The sequence below is a fragment of the Leucopleurus acutus genome (assembly GCF_964270905.1).
Source record: "Leucopleurus acutus genome assembly, chromosome: 18".
NCBI lineage: Eukaryota > Metazoa > Chordata > Mammalia > Artiodactyla > Delphinidae > Leucopleurus > Leucopleurus acutus.
Window position 1 is genome coordinate 4,446,748 of NC_139160.1, and position 12,598 is coordinate 4,459,345.

The window sequence follows — 12,598 nt, forward strand, 5'->3', positions numbered from 1 at the left end:
AAGGGACTGGCAGGACATATTGAAAGTGATGAAGGAGAAAAACCTGCAACCAAGATTACTCAAGCCAGCAAGGATCTCATTCAGAGTTGATGGAGAAATTAAAACCTTTACAGACAAGCAAAAGCTGAGAGAGTTCAGCACCACCAAACCAGCTTTACAACAAATGCGAAAGGAACTTCTCTAGGCAAGAAATACAAGATAAGGAAAAGACCTACAATAGCAAGCCCAAAACAATTTAGAAAATGGGAATAGGAACATACATATCGATAATTACCTTAAATGTAAATGGATTAAATGCTCCCACCAAAAGACACAGACTGGCTGAATGGATACAAAAACAAGGCCCATATATTTGCTGTCTACAAGAGACCCACTTCAGACCTAGAGACACATACAGACTGAAAGTAAGGGGATGGAAAAAGATATTCCATGCAAATGGAAACCAAAAGAAAGCTGGAGTAGCAATTCTCATATCAGACAAAATAGACTTTAAAATAAAGACTATTAGAAGAGACAAAGAAGGACACTACATAATGATCAAGGGATCGATCCAAGAAGAAGATATAACAGTTGTAAATATTTATGCACCCAACATAGGAGCACCTCAATATATAAGGCAAATACTAACAGCCATAAAAGGGGAAATTGACAGTAACACATTCATAGTAGGGGACTTTAACACCCCACTTTAACCAATGGACAGATCATGCAAAATGAAAATAAATAAGGAAACACAAGCTTTAAATGATACATTAAACAAGATGGACTTGATTGATATTTATAGGACACTCCATCCAAAAACAACAGAATACACATTTTTCTCAAGTGCTCATGGAACATTCTCCAGGATAGATCATATCTTGGGTCACAAATCAAGCCTTGGTAAATTTAAGAAAATTGAAATTGTATCAAGTAACTTTTCCGACCACAACGCTATGAGACTAGATATCAATTACAGGAAAGGATCTGTAAAAAATACAAACACATGGAGGCTAAACAATACACTACTTAACAACGAAGTGATCACTGAAGAAATCAAAGAGGAAATTAAAAATATACCTACAAACAAATGACAATGGAGACACGACGACCCAAAACCTATGGGATGCAGCAAAAGCAGTTCTAAGAGGGAAGTTTATAGCAATACAAGCCCACCTTAAGAAACAGGAAACGTCTCGAAAAAACAACCTAACCTTGCACCTAAAGCAATTAGAGAAAGAAGAACAAAAAACCCCCAAAGTTAGCAGAAAGAAAGAATCATAAAAATCAGATCAGAAGATCAAAAATAAATGAATGAAAAAGAAATGAAGGAAACAATAGCAAAGATCAATAAAACTAAAAGCTAGTTCTTTGAGAAGATAAACAAAATTGATAAACCATTAGCCAGTCTCATCAAGAAAAAGAGGGAGAAGACTCAAATCAATAGAATTAGAAATGAAAAAGGAGAAGTAACAACTGACACTGCAGAAATACAAAAGATCATGAGAGATCACTACAAGCAACTCTATGCCAATAAAATGGACAACCTGGAAGAAATGGACAAATTCTTAGAAATGCACAACCTGCCAAGACTGAATCAGGAAGAAATAGAAAATAGGAACAGACCAATCACAAGCACTGAAATTGAAACTGTGATTAAAAATCTTCCAACAAGCAAAAGCCCTGGACCAGATGGCTTCACAGGCGAATTCTATCAAACATTTAGAGAAGAGCTATCACCTATCCTTCTCAAACTCTTCCAAAATAGAGCAGAGGGAGGAACACTCCCTAATTCATTCTACGAGGCCACCATCACCTTGATACCAAAGCCAGACAAGGATGTCACAATGAAAGAAAACTACAGACCAATATCACTGATGAACATAGATGCAAAAATCCTCAACAAAATACTAGCAAACAGAATCCAACAGCACATTAAAAGGATCATACACCATGATCAAGTGGGGTTTATTCTAGGAATGCAAGGATTCTTCAATATATGCAAATCAATCAATGTGATACACCATATTAACAAACTGAAGGAGAAAAACCACATGGTCATCTCAATAGATGCAGAGAAAGCTTTTGACAAAATTCAACACCCATTTATATAAAAACCCTCCAGAAAGTAGGCATAGAGGGAACTTTCCTCAACATAATAAAGGCTATATATGACAAACCCACAGCCAACATTGTCCTCAATGGTGAAAAACTGAAAGCATTTCCACTAAGATCAGGAACAAGACAAGGTTGTCCACTCTCACCACTCTTATTCAACATAGTTTTGGTAGTTTTAGCCACAGCAATCAGAGAAGAAAAGGAAATAAAAGGAATCCAAATCGGAAAAGAAGAAGTAAAGCTGTCACTGCAGATGACTTGATACTATACATAGAGAATCCTAAGGATGCTACCAGAAAACTACTAGAGCTAATCAATGAATTTGGTAAAGTTGCAGGATACAAAATTAATGCACAGAAATCTCTGGCATTCCTATACACTAATGATGAAAAATCTGAAAGTGAAATCAAGAAAACACTCCCATTTACCACTGCAACAAAAAGAATAAAATATCTAGGAATAAACGTACCTAAGGAGACAAAAGACCTGTATGCAGAAAATTATAAGACACTGATGAAAGAAATTAAAGATGATACAAATAGATGGAGAGATATACCATGCTCTTGGATTGGAAGAATCAACATTGTGAACATGACTCTACTACCCAAAGCAATCTACAGATTCAATGCAATCCCTATCAAAATACCACTGGCATTTTTCACAGAACTAGAAGAAAAAATTTCACAGTTTGTATGGAAACACAAAAGAGCCCGAATAGCCAAAGCAATCTTGAGAACGAAAAACGGAGCTGGAGGAATCAGGCTCCCTGACTTCAGACTATACTACAAAGCTACAGTAATCAAGACAGTATGGTACTGGCACAAAAACAGAAAGATAGATCAAAGAACAGGATAGAAAGCCCAGAGGTAAACCCTTTTTCTTTGATAAAGGAGGCAGGACTATACAGTGGAGAAAAGATAGCCTCTTCAATAAATGGTGCTGGGAAAACTGGACAGGTACATGTACAAGTATGAGATTAGATCACTCCCTAACACCATACACAAAAATAAGCTCAAAATGGATTAAAGACCTAAATGTAAGGCCAGAAACTATCAAACTCTTAGAGGAAAACATAGGCAGAGCACTCTATGACATAAATCACAGCAAGATCCTTTTTGACCCACCTCCTAGAGAAATGGAAATAAAAACAAAAATAAACAAATGGGACCTAATGAAACTTCAAAGCTTTTGCACAGCAAAGGAAACCATAAACAAGACCAAAAGACAACCCTCAGAATGGGAGAAAATATTTGCAAATGAAGCAACTGACAAAGGATTAATTTCCAAAATTTACAAGCAGCTCGTGCAGCTCAGTAACAAAAAAACAAACAACCCAATCCAAAAATGGGCAGAAGACCTAAATAGACATTTCTCCAAAGAAGATATACAGACTGCCAACAAACACATTAAAGAATGCTCAACATCATTAATCATTAGAGAAATGCAACTCAAAACTACAATGAGATATCATCTCACACCAGTCAGAATGGCCATCATAAAAAAATCTAGAAACAATAAATGCTGGAGAAGGTGTGGAGAAAAGGGAACCCTCTTGCACTGTTGGTGGGAATGTGAATTGGTACAGCCACTATGGAGAACAGTATGGTGGTTCCTTTAAAAACTACAAATAGAACTACCATATGACCCTGCAATCCCACTACTGGGCATATACCCTGAGAAAACCATAATTCAAAAAGAGTCATGTACCAAAATGTTCATTGCAGCTCTATTTACAATAGCCCGGAGATGGAAACAGCCTAAGTGTCCATCATCGGATGAATGGATAAAGAAGGTGTGGCACATATATACAATGGAATATTACTCAGCCATAAAAAGAAACGAAATTGAGCTATTTGTAATGAGGTGGATAGACCTAGAGTCTGTCATACAGAGTGAAGTAAGTCAGAAAGAGAGAGACAAATACCGTATGCTAACACATATATATGGAATTTAAGGGAAAAAATGTCATGAAGAACCTAGGGGTAAGACAGGAATAAAGACACAGACCTACTAGAGAATGGACTTGAGGATATGGGGAGGGGGAAGGGTGAGCTGTGACAAAGCGAGAGAGAGGCATGGACATATATACACTACCAAACGTAAGGTAGATAGCTAGTGGGAAGCAGCCGCATAGCACAGGGAGATCAGCTCGGTGCTTTGTGACCGCCTGGAAGGGTGGGATAGGGAGGGTGGGAGGGAGGGAGACACAAGAGGGAAGAGATATGGGAACATATGTATATATATAACTGATTAATTTTGTTGTAAAGCAGAAAGTAACACACCATTGTTAAGCAATTATACTCCAATAAAGATGTTAAAAAAAATAAAGATCATGTGGTATAGTGGGAAGCAGCCGCATAGCACAGGGAGAGCAGCTCGGTGCTTTGTGACCACGTAGAGGGGTGGGATAGGGAGGGTGGGAGATGCAAGAGGGAAGAGATATCGGGACATATGTATATGTATAACTGATTCACTTTGCTATAAAACAGAAACTAACACACCATTGTAAAGCAATTATACTCCAATAAAGATGTTAAAAAATAAAATAAAATATAAATAGCTAAAAAGAAAAGTCATGTACCAAAATGTTCATTGCAGCTCTATTTACAATAGCCAGGAGATGGAAACAACCTAAGTGTCCATCATCAGATGAATGGATAAAGAAGATGTGGCACATATATACAATGGAATATTACTCAGCCATAAGACGAAACGAAATTGAGCTATTTGTAATGAGGTGGATGGACGCAGAGTCTGTCACACAGAGTGAAGTAAGTCAGAAAGAGAAAGACAAATACCATATGCTAACACATATATATGGAATTTAAGAAAAAAAATGTCATGAAGAACCTAGGGGTAAGATAGGAATAAAGACACAGACCTACTAGAGAATGGACTTGAGGATATGGGGAGGGGGAAGGGTAAGCTGTGACAGGGCGAGAGAGAGGCATGGACATATATACACTACCAAACGTAAAATAGATAGCTAGTGGGAAGCAGCCGCATAGCACAGGGAGATCAGCTCGGTGCTTTGTGACCGCCTGGAGGGGTGGCATAGGGAGAGTGGGAGGCAGGGAGACGCAAGAGGGAAGAGATATGGGGACATATGTTTATGTATAACTGATTCACTTTGTTATAAAGTAGAAACTAACACACCATTGTAAAGCAATTATACTCCAAGAAAGATGTAAAAAAAAAAAAAAATTAAATGAGATAATGCATTGAAAGCCTTTTCATTGTATCCAACTGGAAAAAATCCAGTTTTAATATGATCTATCCTTCTTATTCAATACTCCATTCATACTGAAAAAAACGCTCTCTTTCAAGTTCTTTATAACTTTAAGGTAGTAATTAGGTCACTAATTGGCCTCCTTTCCTCCAGGACAGATAATCCAATTCTTTTCATCTTTCCTCATCGACTCTATTTCCTGACCCTTTAATCACTTTTTAAACTGAATTTATTCCAATTTATCTGTAACCATTTCCAAATATGGTGTCCCCAAATGGGCGCATCGACTAACAGAAATGCAACCGGTGCCGAGGGGAGGGGCGAGGTCGTCCTCAGCCCTCCTTCCCCATTTGCCTGGAGTCTTACATCTCTCCTCTTTGTGCCTCTGGGTTGAGATGGAGCCCACTGTACCATTGGGGTATGACCTACCAGGCCGTCACTCACTCAGCAGAATCATCCGAATCATCCTGGCTTCGTCATGTGTGCAAACATACATAGAATAAAACCGAAGCTACTGAGGACATCTGCACGAATTGATGGTAGGATTGTGAATTGTTACCTGGAGGGCAGTTTGGAAATTTGATGCAGTAATTCCTCTTCTAGGATTTTTTCAATTAATTAATTTGTTTTTTTAAAGGATGCAAATAGCATCATATTATTTTTTATACAAATGAAAGACGAACAATACTAAGTTATGTAGTGTTTGTTTATATTTTTGCCACGCTCCACATCTTGTGGGATCTTAGTTCCCTGACCAGGGATTGAACCCCGGGCCACAGCAATGAAAGCACTGAATCCTAACCCCTGGACCTCCAGGGAACTCCCCCACTTCTAGGATTTTTAGAGAAAAATCCTAGATGTGGGCAAATGTGCGTTCGGGGCTATTCCTTAAAGTGTGTTTCCAACTAGAAAACTGGAAATTGGCTAGATAATCAATAAAAAGAGGACTGGTTAAATAACAACAGTATTTGCATCCGATATAATTCTATAGAGTCACTAATAAGTATGTATGTGGTCAGAGACCAGGCCATGCCTGTGGAAATGTGTTCACCATACATGAAGTGACACAACAGCATGTTAACAAATTATGGTCTACAACGGAATGCAGGTGAGGCACTCAGCACTGTGCCGGGCCCTGTACGTGTTAGCGATCATCACTTACAACAGTATGAGCTGAGGTTTTAGAGAAGCATTCATGAAAGAAATGAAAGAAATGAAAGAAAATACACAACTACTCCAAGTCGTTTTCAATGGGTAGAAGAATGATAGACGGGGCTTCCCTGGTGGCGCAGTGGTTGAGAGTCCGCCTGCCGATGCAGGGGACACGGGTTCGTGCCCCGGTCCGGGAAGATCCCACATGCCGCGGAGCGGCTGGGCCCGTGAGCCATGGCCACTGAGCCTGCGCGTCCGGAGCCTGTGCTCCGCAACGGGAGAGGCCACAACGGTGAGAGGCCCGCGTACCAGCAAAAAAAAAAAAAAAAAAAAGGAATGATAGATGTATGAGTCCTACTTTGTGCTTTTCTGAATTTTCTGAAGTGTCAGTCAATGAACCAGGACTTCCACTTCTTTAGTGTGACGAGAGTCTCACTGAAATCTGCTAAGTTTCCTCTGCTCCATCACTTTAGACCAGCCTCAGACGAAGAGCCCTGTGCTGGGAAGCGGGAGGTGGACCAACCCACTCCGAGTCCTGTGATTGTGGATGCCGCCCTTCATCTCTCTAGGCTTGCTTCACCCGTTTGGGAAATGATACCTGACTTTTCTTAGGTTAGGGGACACTTGCTTATGCTGACACGCAGGAAGATTCTCGTTCACAGTCATAACAACAGCCCCCTTGGGAGTCCGTCAGGGATGCCACTGTATCTCCGTGATCTCAAGAGCAGCATCTCACAGAGGAGGACGTTTGTGCTTACAGAAGTGAAATGACTCACCCGAGGCGGCGCGGGCAGAAAGCGAGAGCCCAGGACTCGGACAGGCGTCCCCAACGGCAGGCACAAACCAACCACCTTAGCACAGGACACCTGGCCCGAGACGGTGTGGCAGCCAGTAAACCTGGGGGCTCGGATCTGCCCCAGACCTCAGCGTCCACACTCAGGAAGGTGTGAGGCGGGAGATGGACCCACAGGGAGGTCTTCTGAACTGACGCCACGCACAGCAAAGAGATCATGTGGGTGGGAAGCCGGGGGGCTGGCTTGGGTGTCTGGGGCTGGCTTGGGGGGTATGTGTGCATCCTTCACGGCCCCATGAGTTGCTATCAACCCCAAAGGACTGACCCATGGAGAACTGTTCTCGGTAAAGCCGACTCCACGCCCCCGAGACCCATCGCTCTAGGAAGCTCCCTGGGTGACCCTTCTCTACATCCATCCCGGGATCCTGGGCATTCCCTGCCTCGGCTGAATCCTAAATCAAACAAACCAAAGGAACTCGTCTTTCTTGTGGTTGTCTCCATGAGAGAAGTAGTGCATCTCTAGATATGTGCTGTGCAGTACCGTAGCTAAGAGCCACATGGCTTTTTAAATTTCATTTAAATCGATTAAAATGAAACAAAATTAAAAATTCAGCTCCTCAGTCTCACTAGCCACATTTCAAATGCTCAGTAGTCACACGAGCCTGGCAGTTACCGTACTGAATAGCACACACGGAACTTCCCCATTGCCACAGGAAGCTCCGTCAGACAGCCCCGCTCCAGAGCTTTTCTATGTGATCAAAATAGATAGACATACATAGGAATAAACAGAAATAGGGCTGATGGTTATTTTATTTTATTTCTCTTAAGTAACCAGTGATACAACTTTTTTTTTTTTTTTTTTTTTTTTTTTTTTTTTTTGCAGTACGCGGGCCTCTTACTGTTCTGGCCACTCCCGCTGCGGAGCACAGGCTCCGGACGCGCAGGCTCAGCGGCCATGGCTCACGGGCCCAGCCGCTCCGCGGCACGTGGGATCTTCCCGGACCGGGCCACGAACCCGCGTCCCCCGCATCGGCAGGCGGGCTCTCAACCACTGCGCCCCCAGGGAAGCCCGATACAGCTTTTAATAGTAACTGTTTAGATTTGATAGTTCTAAATATTTACCAAACAAAATTATACAATCCAAAATATGTAACACTGACATTAAGAATAACTCACTAATCACGGAATTGTATGCTTTTCAAAGTATATAAAAACACGTTTGGAAAAACTGAGTATGTGTTCTTGATGCTTCAGTTTTGCCCGTTCCCATTTTATTTCATACCTTTTGCAGAAAAATCAAGCTTGATTTTATATATCCTCAACAGTTTCTGAAACTGTTTCAAAACCTAGAATGAGACCACATAGGTCACACGCACGCACGCACTCCATGAATATCCTCTTGCTAGATGTCGCTTGACGTAAGGATTATGATTCTTGGGTCTCAAGTTCTATGAGTCAGTTGACTGCTATACGGAAACGAACTGCCAAATCCATCGTTTTCAGTGAAATCTTTCATCAAATATATAGACCATCTTCTTAGAAAGCCTGTAAACTTGGCTGACTGGAAAGTAGACAATCTGTGCTTTTCTCCCTCAGGAGAACTAAGAAAGCAGCTGTCCTGCTTTGTAAAAAAATTCTGTTTTTGTTGGTTAGCATATTTTGAGAGTTTCTTCAATTTACCTATATTCCTGTAATTGCAAATTTGCAAATCCCTCTTCCGAGCTTGCCGGCCCTGCTGTGACAAAGGACGGCATTGACTAGTGCATCTGTTAAGTTTTGTACTGATGTTTTGGGCATGGAAACATCCTAGCGCCTGTGTTGAAAATGCAGTGACTTCTGAAATGCGGCGTCACTTATTAAGCGAATAAATTGTTGGACGATTTGGGCCCAGAAGTGTGTTGAGCTCCAGGACATGCAGAGCAGAGCACCAGGGTCCACAGAAGGAGGAGCCTTGTAGGACTGGCTCTCAACCTGCGATGTGTAAGCATCCCCCCTTTGAAGGCTAGTTTTCAAATACTACCTTCAAGGGTATGAAGAATGAGTAAGTCGGGGCTTCCCTGGTGGCACAGTGGTTAAGAATCCGCCTGCCAACTGCAGGGGACACGGGTTCGAGCCCTGGTCCAGGAAGATCCCACATGCTGCAGAGCAACTAAGCCTGTGAGCCACAACTACTGAGCCCGCACAACACAACTACTGAGCTCGCACACCTAGAGCCCGTGCTCCACAACAAGAGAAGCCACCGCAATGAGAAGCCTGTGCACCACAACGAAGAGCAGCCCCCGCTCGCCGCAACTAGAGAAAGCCCGCACGCAGCAACGAAGACCCAATGCAGCCAAAAAAAAAAAAGAATGAGTAAGTCAATACACCCATTAGCAGCAGCACTAATAATAATACTAATGCAAAATAACATTTAAGTAGGTCTGTGCAAAGCACTACATGCTAAACCCTTCCTGTGTCCCATATCACCAGGCTGTGTGGTGGGTTTCTAGGTCATGCTCATTTCATAAAACCAGGACACAGAGGTTCAGAGAGATTGTGTAATGCACCCCAAAGCCGGCAATCGGAAATGATGTGAACCCAGGTGGTCTGTGTTCCCAATCATTTTATTCATGAAGACTACGTAGCCATTGATTGACATCTTCCCTCTTACAATCATAAACCTATTTTTACTCCAATAGAAATGGTAGCTATGGTCAACACTGCTGACTCAAGCCCTGTCACTCTGGTAGGTCTGCAGGTAGAGGCAGGCACACTGAGGCCGATAGGTTTTCTTCCCCAAACCTCTTCAACCCAGGGGGGCTTCCTGGAGGAAGTCAGTAAGAGCTGGCCAGTAACTAGAGGGGAAACCAAGTCTGAGAGATGGAAGAAACCATCTTCACACCAACAGCAGGGTGGGATAGAGTGAAATAAGCTTCACTTTTCAAAAATGAAAAGACCTCTCAGGATTTGCCACCTGTCCCAGAACTAAAGCAATGACCTAAACGCAGAGCTATGGCTTTTGAATGAGAACAGCCTGAACCAGGGCCGGCTCTGCTTCTCACCCCGGGTGGAGCCTGTTTACAAGGTTAAGTTTGTTGAGGGTGGGAGGGCTAAGAGGAAGCCCCTGTCCCAGGACAACCTTCCCACGGGGTGGAAACATTCAGAGGGAGCGAGGTCCCTGGGGTAGCGCTGGGGGCTGCGAGACCAGTGTTTTCCCTTAACTTCAGTCATAAACTCTGGATTCAGATGTTTCAAAAATACCTAGATTTTCACTTGAAGACAAGCCAGATTCTCCTGTGCATCCACATCTGTGAAGTATTTGGTCACTGGGCTGGGAGAGCAGCCGCCTTTGTCCCAAAGCCTCCTCAGGGGGCAAAGTGCCTCTGTGTCCTTTATTGCAGGATGTGCTGCTTCTTACACTGGATCTTGAACTGACAAAGGCAGAGTGTCTTTAATAATCATTTTTTGATCTTTAAAATAGGTTATGTTCTCATAGCTTCAAACGTTCCTAAAGAAAAGTGACCAAATCAATGCAGTGATTTGGAAGGGTACACACCCGTGGAAATGACATCCTACTCTGCTGAGTCACCAGATGCAGCTTGGCTCCAGCCTCCAGGCAGTCCCTAGAACCCACAGGAGTCCTGCTCAATACCTGACTATTGCTCTTCTTTCCTGACCTTTCTGGACTGTAAGCAACAGGATGAGGAGGTTGGTGTGTGTACTGGGGGCGGGGGGTGAGGTGACCGCCAGCCTATATCGTAGGAACCGCGCTCCCTGTGTAATCACGTCCGTGTTCTTGTCCTGGCACCACTGAACCAGCCTGAGGGTCAGACACACAGTCAACCACCTTCGAGGCCCTCATCCTCTGGGCGTCCCCACCGACGACTTCAGACCTGGGCAACGGAGAAGGAAGGCGGAGGTACGTACAGTGAGAGAGGAGGGGCGAGGGCGTGCTGTGTACATGCACGTGTGGGTGTGAGTAGCACGTCCCACGGCCGGAGATGGTGGGTGTGGATAGACAGATGATGCGTGGCCGGACCACCGCCTTGCCTGTGGAATATTCTGGAAGGTTCACAGATAGGTCACGTACAGGAAAAGCACCAGACTAGTCTCTACGATGCCAAGCAGGAGGTCTGGCTGGACTTTTCCCCTCTCACTGAATTGTCTCTACATCCATTAGACTGCCATCCAGCACGACATACGTGGTGCACGACAGTGGAACGGCCCTGCTGGGAGGGGCAGAAGTTCAACTGACCTTGACGAATTAGAAAATAACCCCCCAAAAAAGCGACAAGTGCCACAGTAATTAGTGCAAGGTAGCACACCACAAACCAGAATCATCCAACAGGGCACAGGCAGCAGGAAAGCCAGTGGGGTCCTAGGCCTGATGAGATCTTAACGCCCTTAGTTATGTCAGAACGATGTCGGGATTTGGTCAGAGCTGAACGGCATGGTTCTCAAACTCAAGTGTGCATCAGAACCCTCTGGGGGGCTTGTTAAAAGTCAGACTGCAGGGCCTCACGTCCCAAGTTTCTGAGTCAGTAGGTCTGGGCTGAGGCCTGAGATGCTGCATTTTAACATGTTCCCAGGAGATGCTGATGCTTCTGGTTGGGCTCCCTGCTTGAAGGCCCATGGCCACTCGGCCAGCAGATGCAGAGGGTAATCAGTCGTTCTGCCTCAAGGAGTTCCACATTTAGTGGGCCACTGGAGCCCAGTTTTGATTACTAGAGTTGAAGAGGCTGCAGAGAAATGGCAGATGACATGGAAAAAAGGCTCAAAAGGAAAAGGATCAAAAGGATATAAAATGAAACCAATCCGGAAAAATGATTTAAGTCGTTGGGATAACACTGTTTGAAGAAGAAGAGAATGCCGTTTAATGGATATTTGCAAGGTATAAACGTTGACTGTGACTAGGGCCTTCTCTGCATCTCCAGGGCTGGGCCAAGGTAAGCAGAATTAGAGTGTCATAAGGAAGACTGTGATTAGGGATATTAAAATGCTGCTAAGCTTTGGGGGTAAATGTGGGACTCTAGTTTCCAAAGATACCCTGACTTGGAAGATTTAGATTCGATATAGAAGATTCCACTCTGTAAATTTCCTTCCGATTGTCAGATTCTATAGCATCCAAGAATAAATTTGCCCCTATTTCAAAAGGATCCTGGAAGGAGTAAGGATAGAGTTGGATCAAACCAATTTTCCCTTAGGTTTCAGCTCAGTAACCTAGACTTCTGTTACCTTTCAGAGAATGCCATTAAGATGTTCTTTTTTCCTTTTAAAATACACTACTTGTAATTGTAGTCAGTTACCAGGGAAATCTGTGCCCTAGGAAGTGCTTTCATTTCTGCTGC